The sequence below is a fragment of the Passer domesticus genome, chromosome 7 (genome assembly GCF_036417665.1).
Source record: "Passer domesticus isolate bPasDom1 chromosome 7, bPasDom1.hap1, whole genome shotgun sequence".
NCBI classification, from domain to species: Eukaryota; Metazoa; Chordata; class Aves; order Passeriformes; family Passeridae; genus Passer; species Passer domesticus.
Genome location: NC_087480.1, coordinates 18,737,568 through 18,744,807, shown reverse-complemented (window position 1 = coordinate 18,744,807; position 7,240 = coordinate 18,737,568). Strand labels below are relative to the sequence as shown.

At 54.4% G+C, this 7,240-nt stretch overlaps 1 long non-coding RNA gene across 1 annotated transcript; it reads left to right on the top strand.

Annotated features, from left to right (window-relative positions):
- Window positions 1-2,096: 2,096 nt before the first annotated feature.
- LOC135304108 (uncharacterized) lies at window positions 2,097-4,573 on the top strand. The gene is made up of 2 exons (XR_010365548.1): window positions 2,097-2,210; window positions 4,060-4,573. It is a non-coding gene; the product is annotated as an uncharacterized LOC135304108 (long non-coding RNA).
- Window positions 4,574-7,240: the final 2,667 nt, after the last annotated feature.

Below are 7,240 nucleotides of genomic sequence, written 5' to 3'. Positions count from 1 at the left end.
TGCTCACCTCCTCCACCTTTCCCCAGGGCAGGTCCATCCTCCTGCTTGCCTCCTGGCTCCTCCCCTCCACCTTTCCTGTCCTCCCTGCCCCGGTGCCTTCAGGGAGCCCATCAAACCTAAGAGGCAGCTCTTCCTCTGCCCACAATGCTCCTGGAGAGTTCCGAGGTGCAGCCACACCCCAAAACACCAGGCTGGGACCCGTGTGGTTCTCAAGGGGAGTTCTGCATCACAGATGGGGTCCTGGCATGAGGATCTGAAGCGCGGCTGCACTGTCAAGGTTCATCCCCAGAAGTTTTGCTGACACCTGGGTTCTGTGGGCAGATTTTTGGGTGCAGAGAGCCCCGTGGCGGGGCAGAGCACGGGACAGGCCATGGGGTGTGGGTTCAGGAGGCACAGGGTGGTCCCGATGCACCTTTGGCTCTCACGCTGCCTGTGCAGGGAATGTGGTGCCGCTGGGGGAATTAGAGGAGCAGGTTTGGATTCAGACATCCTCTGGGACAGGGACCTGGGGCCCGGGAAAGGAAAACCCACTGACCCAGGCTGCAAAACCACCCCAAGACAGGCCAGGAGCGCCCGGCGGAGCCCAGGCGAGAGTGACAAACGGGACAATTGCTCCATCTTGTGACACCAGCTGCGAATGCAGCGAGGCGGTGGGAATGACGATGGGGATTGGAATCAGAGGCTATCCTGAGATGGAAGGGACCACGGGGATCATCCAGGCCAGCTCCTGACGCTGCACAGGACAATCTCAAAATCCCACCCTGGCATCCCTGGCAGCTCTCTCCAAACTCTCCTGGGGCTCTGTCAGCCTCGGGACCGTGCCCATTCCCTGGGGAGCCTGGCAGTGCCAGCACCCTCTGGGGAAGAATCTTTCCTGAGCTTCAACCTAAACCTGCCCTGACGTGGCTTCTGCTGCAGGAATTGATGTCTCCATCAAGGGAGATCCATGTCCCACTGCTCAGCAGAAATCTTCTGGGAATCTGTCTCCATCCTCCCCGTGGTTCCCGCTGAAGGCAGCAGCTGGACTCCCTGTGAAATTTCCCTGCTCCTTCCTCCTGCCGGTGGGAAATGAGGATGAGGAGAAGCAATTCCTGTGCACCAACTGCACTGCCAGCCTCTGGCTTTGGCATGGAAATGATTCTGACCACCAAGGAGCCTCCTTGGCTTTGCTTTAGGGCTGCCCCTCAACGGGAAACCAGAGGAAAAAAAGGCTGAGATTCCAAGGGCTGAAGCAGAGCAGCTCATGGGGTTATGGATCACTTTGGTTCCACTCCAAATATAAAACCAAAAATTGAAACCATTTGTGAACAAAGTCACTTCCTGGGGATTGACAGCTCCTGAGTCCAGAGCAGTTGGGCAGAGCTCCAGGTGGTTCCCTCCACCTCTCCTCATCCTGTAGGATTTTAGTTTGGGAAAAATGTTCCTGATCAGGTCAGCCCCAAATTCCCATAATTCAATCCATGGAGAGGAAACCTGCCTGCTGAAAGGCTGCAAGAGTAACTTAGCATCATGAAAGCATGGAAGCTGGGATATTCTGGAAAACCTGACTCTGTTTTTCAGTGTTTTTTGGATAACTTGCCGAGGTCAAGGGTAGGAAAGAGGCACCAAACATCATCCAGACCTTTTAGCTGAGGCACAGGAAAGCAAATCTCTCAGGTTCGTGGATAAGATCCCAGTCTGGAGTTTGGAACATCCGCTCCTGATTCCAAATTTCCTGTGTTGTGTCACCTGTCCCCAAGCCCCAGCTGTGACCCGTGAGCTGCCTTTGGTGGGGCTGCTCTGTGTCCCCTGGGTAGCTGGAGAGTGGTGCCCTTTCCCTGTTCCCCAGCCCACTCGGGGGCACCGGGGACTGGAGAAAATACGAAGAGGAGCAAAGCAGAAAGTTCTGAGCAGCCATTGGCACCTCAGGCACGTCCACGGACGAGTTCTGCTTTCTTTTATTTCTTTGAAGTGTGAACAATGGCTTTTCTCCCGGAATCCTGGCTGCCACCGGAGCAGGCAGCGAGTGTCACCCCGCAGTGACATCGCCTCGCGGGAGAGGCAGCAGAGCGGAGCCCGGCGGTGTCACAGTGCCCGGGCCCGGGGCTCGGCTCATGCATCACTGTCCGCGGTGTCACCGCTCTCATGGAGATAAATGGGGACGTGGCTCCGGCAGCGCTCCCCAGTCACTTCCACTTAGGAGATTGCTGGAGGAGACGGGTGCCAGACAGGTCAGCAGGAGACAAATCACCTCCAGGGTCACGGCTGAGCTCCTGCTGGCAGGGACGTGTCCCATCCCATAACCTGTGTCCCATCCCATAACCCAGCTGTGCTGGCAGGGAAGGGGCTTGGGGTGGATCCAAGCAGCCCTGTGAGGAGGAATCACAGCCTCAGGGAATGGTTTGGGTTGGAGGGGAGCTTAAAGAATGTCTCATCCCAACCTCTGGCATGGGCAGGGACACCTTCCCCCAGAGACGTGACATGGCACACAGCAGATGGCACAAGGGAGGTGACACAACATAGCCCCTCAGGACACAGCAGAGAGATGTGCTGGCTCTGCTCAGCTCCAGGAAAACCATATGAGTGTTTCACAGAGCTCTCACATACAGGAAGTGTCTAAAGTTCTAAAGCATCAGGATAAAAATCAAGCCAGGCCAGGGATGGGTGGCAGCAGGTGAGAGCATCTCCGGATGGATAACACAGGGAATTGTGACCCAGCAAAATGGGTGTGCAGGGAGGGAAGAGCACATCCAGGCATAAAGGGAATGCAGCAGAGAAGGATGGGGCTTTGAACTGGAAACAAAATGCCCAGGGAATGTCTTGGCAGAGAGGGATGTGTCAGGCCATGGCAGATTTCCCTGGAGCACTGGAATCCTATGGACAGCACCAGAGAGAAATGAAGGGAACATGCTTTGGCATCCGGGGCAGCCAGGAGTAGGGAGGAAGGAGGGAATGTGGACATTTCCAGGCTCAGCAGCCCCTGATTGCCTCCTGCTGGGAGCAGAGCTCCTGTATGAGCAGAATTATCACTATTTTAAGTTGGAAAGACCAAACTCTTTCTCCTTTGAGCCAAGCTCAGAGATTCCTCAGGTCACAGAGCAGCTCCTCAGCTCCAGGGCTGGCCACCCCTGGGGAGCTGGGCTCTGGGACATGGAGGAGAAGAGTCCAGCCTGCTGGGGGATCCCTGGGAGAGGGAGATGTCTCTTCCCCAGCTCCTGGGGAGGGGAGCTGTCCATAGACCTGTGTTTGGGACCTGCCTTTCCATGGGCCTCCTTTGATGGCACTAATTGGCCAGAGAGCTGCAGGGAGACCCCGGCACCGTGGTGGAAGGACGAGATGAAATGGGAGTGCAGAATAAATCATGAGCCAATTTCCAGCATTTTCTTGGCTGAGATGGAATGGCTAATCATTCTGATGGCATAATTTGCATAATTACTCTGCCCACTTGCCCAGGATGGGCTGAGCAGTGAGAAAAACAGGCTGCTGATTCCAAGGGAGATGTTTGTGGAAGTGATTGAGGGAGTCGTGGGACTCGGAGCTGGGAACAGATGGCCTTGGTCATGGGGCTGGACCTGGGGCTCCCCTCTGCTCTGTGCAGATGGTGCTCCTCAGACAGAACCCCACAAACAGCATTTCCAGGCAGAATTCCCACCTTTCCTGATCAAGGTTCTGTGACTGATAAGTGAAACAAGGAGGAATTTGGAAAAAAAGCAGCAAAGCGTGAGGAATCTGGCAGTGCCGTGGTTTGTGGGGAGGTGCAGCAGGACCTTGGAAGCTGATTTCCTCACACCCTGAGCACCCAAAGAAATCAAATTCAGAAATCCTGATGGACCCCAGCTTCCAGGCTGCTCCAGCCTCCAGCTGCTCTCAGAAATTTCCAGCTTGGAATTAGTGACATTCCACAGAGTCCCAGAAGGGTTTGGGTGGGAAGGGGTCTAAAACCTCATCCAGCCCAGGCCCTGCCATGGACAGGGACATCTTTCACCGCACCAGGTCACTCCAAGCTCTGTCCAGCCTGACTTGGAAGGTTTTCCTCTCTTTTCTCATGTCACACTCCTGTTTTTGTCTCCTTTTCTGCAGCCCATCATGGACCCCTCACATACAATGTGTCAATTAGCATGAGGCCATGGAATATTTCTGTGGGAAGCACTGGAATCCCATGGAAAGCATTTTTGATGATTTAAGACACTTCCCTATCCCTGGAAGTGTTCACAGGATTTCCTTACCACAGGACAGCTCCCAGGCATGGATCCACCCCAGCCCTGACACCCTGTGCAGCCCCAGGTTTCTCTGATTCTTCTGAAACATTTGACAGAAATCCTTCTATTGTTTGGAAAACTAAAATCAGATCAGCAAAGCCGAAACCTTTCAGTGCCACCCTGAGTTCCTGTGGCAAAAGTGGCTCCAGCCCCGCGTTCCCTGCGAGTTTTTGGATTGCAGAACATCCTTGCGTGGTGTTAACACTCTCCACAAGCAGGACAATCCATGTTTCTTGTTTGGTTAACACTGGGTGGCTCCAGGGCCTTCCCACACACATTTATTTGCATATTTCTTCCAATGGAACATAATAAAGTATTCATATCGTTAAAGGAAATGGGGAAATCAGAGGGTCTGGTGCTGCTCCTGTGGCTGAGGGAATGGGAGAGCTGTGTTCTCCCGCAGGGGAGGGTGGGGGCAGAGGGTGACACTGGTCTTGAGGGGACACTGATCTTGAGGGGACGCTGATGTTGAGGGGACACTGATGTTCAGGGGACACTGATGTTGAGGGGACACTGGTCTTGAGGGGACACTGATGTTGAGCTGTGCCCCAGCCCTGCGGAGCTGTCGCTGTCCTGCAGGCCCTGGCCCGCCGTGCCCTGGCAGACGGGGACACCACAGCCCGTGCTTCCCAAAGGTTCCCCTTCCCTCCGCCTCGTGTGGAGGCACTGGCTGCCAGGCACGAAGGAAAGCACGTCCCTGTTGGTTCCTGCTCTCCTCCTCGGTGCTGCCAGCCGGGATGAGCAGCAGGCCGTGCTCTGCAGCCCGAGGCCTGTGCCGGCCCCTCCATGGCCACCCTGTCCTGTGCTGAGCAGCAGCACCCCGGCCTGCAGAGCTCAAGTCAGGCTAATCAGGATGTATAGCCAGCCACCGAGGCCATGAATGTTTAATGAGGCCTGTTAAAGGATTTTTAGTAGTTCTCTCCCCACGGACACCACGATGACTTCTTTGTTTATAATTTTTTCCCCCTTTCCTGTTGCCACTAATCACCGACTCTCGGCTCCTTAATGGCACCTTGGGGGAGCTCTGAGAATGACTTATTTCTTTATTTATTTACTTGCTCCAAAGTGAAGAGAAACCCTGCCTGCCACTGCCACGGGCGGTTCCAGGTGCCAGGATCCATCCTGGCAGGAGTGGAGGTTCCTGGCTGTGCTGGGGGTACAGGAGTGGCACCTGGAGCCACCCCCTCCCTGGCTGAGAGCAGAGAGAGGCCGAGGCAATGGGCAGAGAGGGAAAGGAAGGGAGGGTCCCTGCACTGGACCTAAATGAGGGGTTTTCACTGGAGAAAATGAAGGTGTTTATTACAATAAGGGTGGGCAGGCCGTGGCACAGGTGCCCAGAGAAGCTGTGGCTGACCCTGGATCTCTGATCCGCTGGCCTTTTTCTGAAATGTCCAAAAATGTCTTCTGTCTCACACAGCCCTGAACATTGCCAGTTGGCCTTGGGAATCTGTTCCAGGAGGAAATTTGCCCTTTTTTAACTTAAGTGTTTTTGATTATTTAAGACAGAAAACTCTGCCTGCCTTCAGAGGGAAGTTTTACATCTTTAATTTGGTGAAGAAGAGCTGGAACTTGCTGATGCAGGTTCCCTGACTTTCCCCTGGCGATGGGGGAAGTGTCACTCAAAATATTCTCAAGAAGATGCTGACAGCTGAGGATGGGGGTCTGGGCCTGCCCCGGGCCCTGCCCTTGCTGCCCAGACCAGGGCATCTCCCCCAGCCTCATGTGGGGCAATTTAGAGGGGCAGAGCCAGCCCAGCCCAAGCCCCTTCTGAGCTGAGGGTGCTGGGGATGCTGAGTGCCAACAATTCAGGATGCTGAGTGGCAGCAATTCCTCTTCCTCTTCACATCAATTTGCAGCAGGTTCTGCTGCTAGCTGAGCCTCCATGCCAAGCTTTAGTGCTTTTTAATTGCCTGGTGGAGCTGGCTCAGCTTGGAGCTCTCCAGAGTCCCAGACTCGCCTTGGTAACTGTCTGAACCACCAGGGCAGAGCAGCAGGAAAGCAGGACAGGCAATTGAGCTGGCTCCTCCCTGGGAATATTCCCACACCTCTGTAGTTGGTTTTCCAGACCTTCTCTTCATCCTCTCACCTGAAGTGAGTCCTCCTTCCCCGGTGCTGCTGTGAGAGGTGTCACAAGACAACCACTGCATTTCCAAATCCTGCTCCTGCCCAGGCTCCTGCACTTCAGCAGGAGCTGGGGTCCATCCTGGACAACCCGTTGCCATCAGCTGAGCAAAATCTGCTCTCGTTCCTGAATTTCCACCACACTTCCACAGCTGTCTCTGGTCCCAGACAACTGCCTGGAGGATTTTGTCATCCTCGTTCTCTGCTCCCAGTTTGGCACAAGGCACCCTGCAAGTCACAGAATCATAGAATGGTTTGGGTTGGAAGGGACCTTAAATCTCATCCCATTCCAAGCCCTGATGGGCAGGGACACCTTCCACTAGACCAGATTGTTCAGAGCTCCCTCCAGCCTGGCCTTGGAGGAAGAATAAAGGCATGGCCAGGATTTCCATGTGTGTTTACCCTGCAGGCAGCATTCCCAACCCAAGGAGCCTGGAGAAAGGGCTGCACCTGAGCCCTGACTCCCAAGACCTGCTCACAGCATGGCTGGGAAGTTCTGCAGGGATGTTAATGGCACAGAGAAAAGCCATTAAAGGAGGAAGAACTGAGGTTACAATATTGTGCTGAAAAGTTTATTGCTGCCTGTAGAGACATCAGGTCTGTACTTCCAGGATTACTCAGTGCTTAATGCCCAATGCCTGCACATTAGTTTTGCCGGGAAGCCCATTTGGGGTTCTTCCAAAACGGAAAAATTAAAGGGCTTCCCTAATAAATGTGCTGTCCAAAAGCAAAAAGGAGAAAAAAAAAGGCTCCAAGTCCAGCTCAGGAACCCAACCTGAGACAGTAGTGTAGGGCCAGGGGTGGTCCTGCTGGCTGAGCCCTGGATGGGCAGTGCTGGCCCCTAGAACTTCTGGGAATGGACATCCATTGCTGCTCCCTTG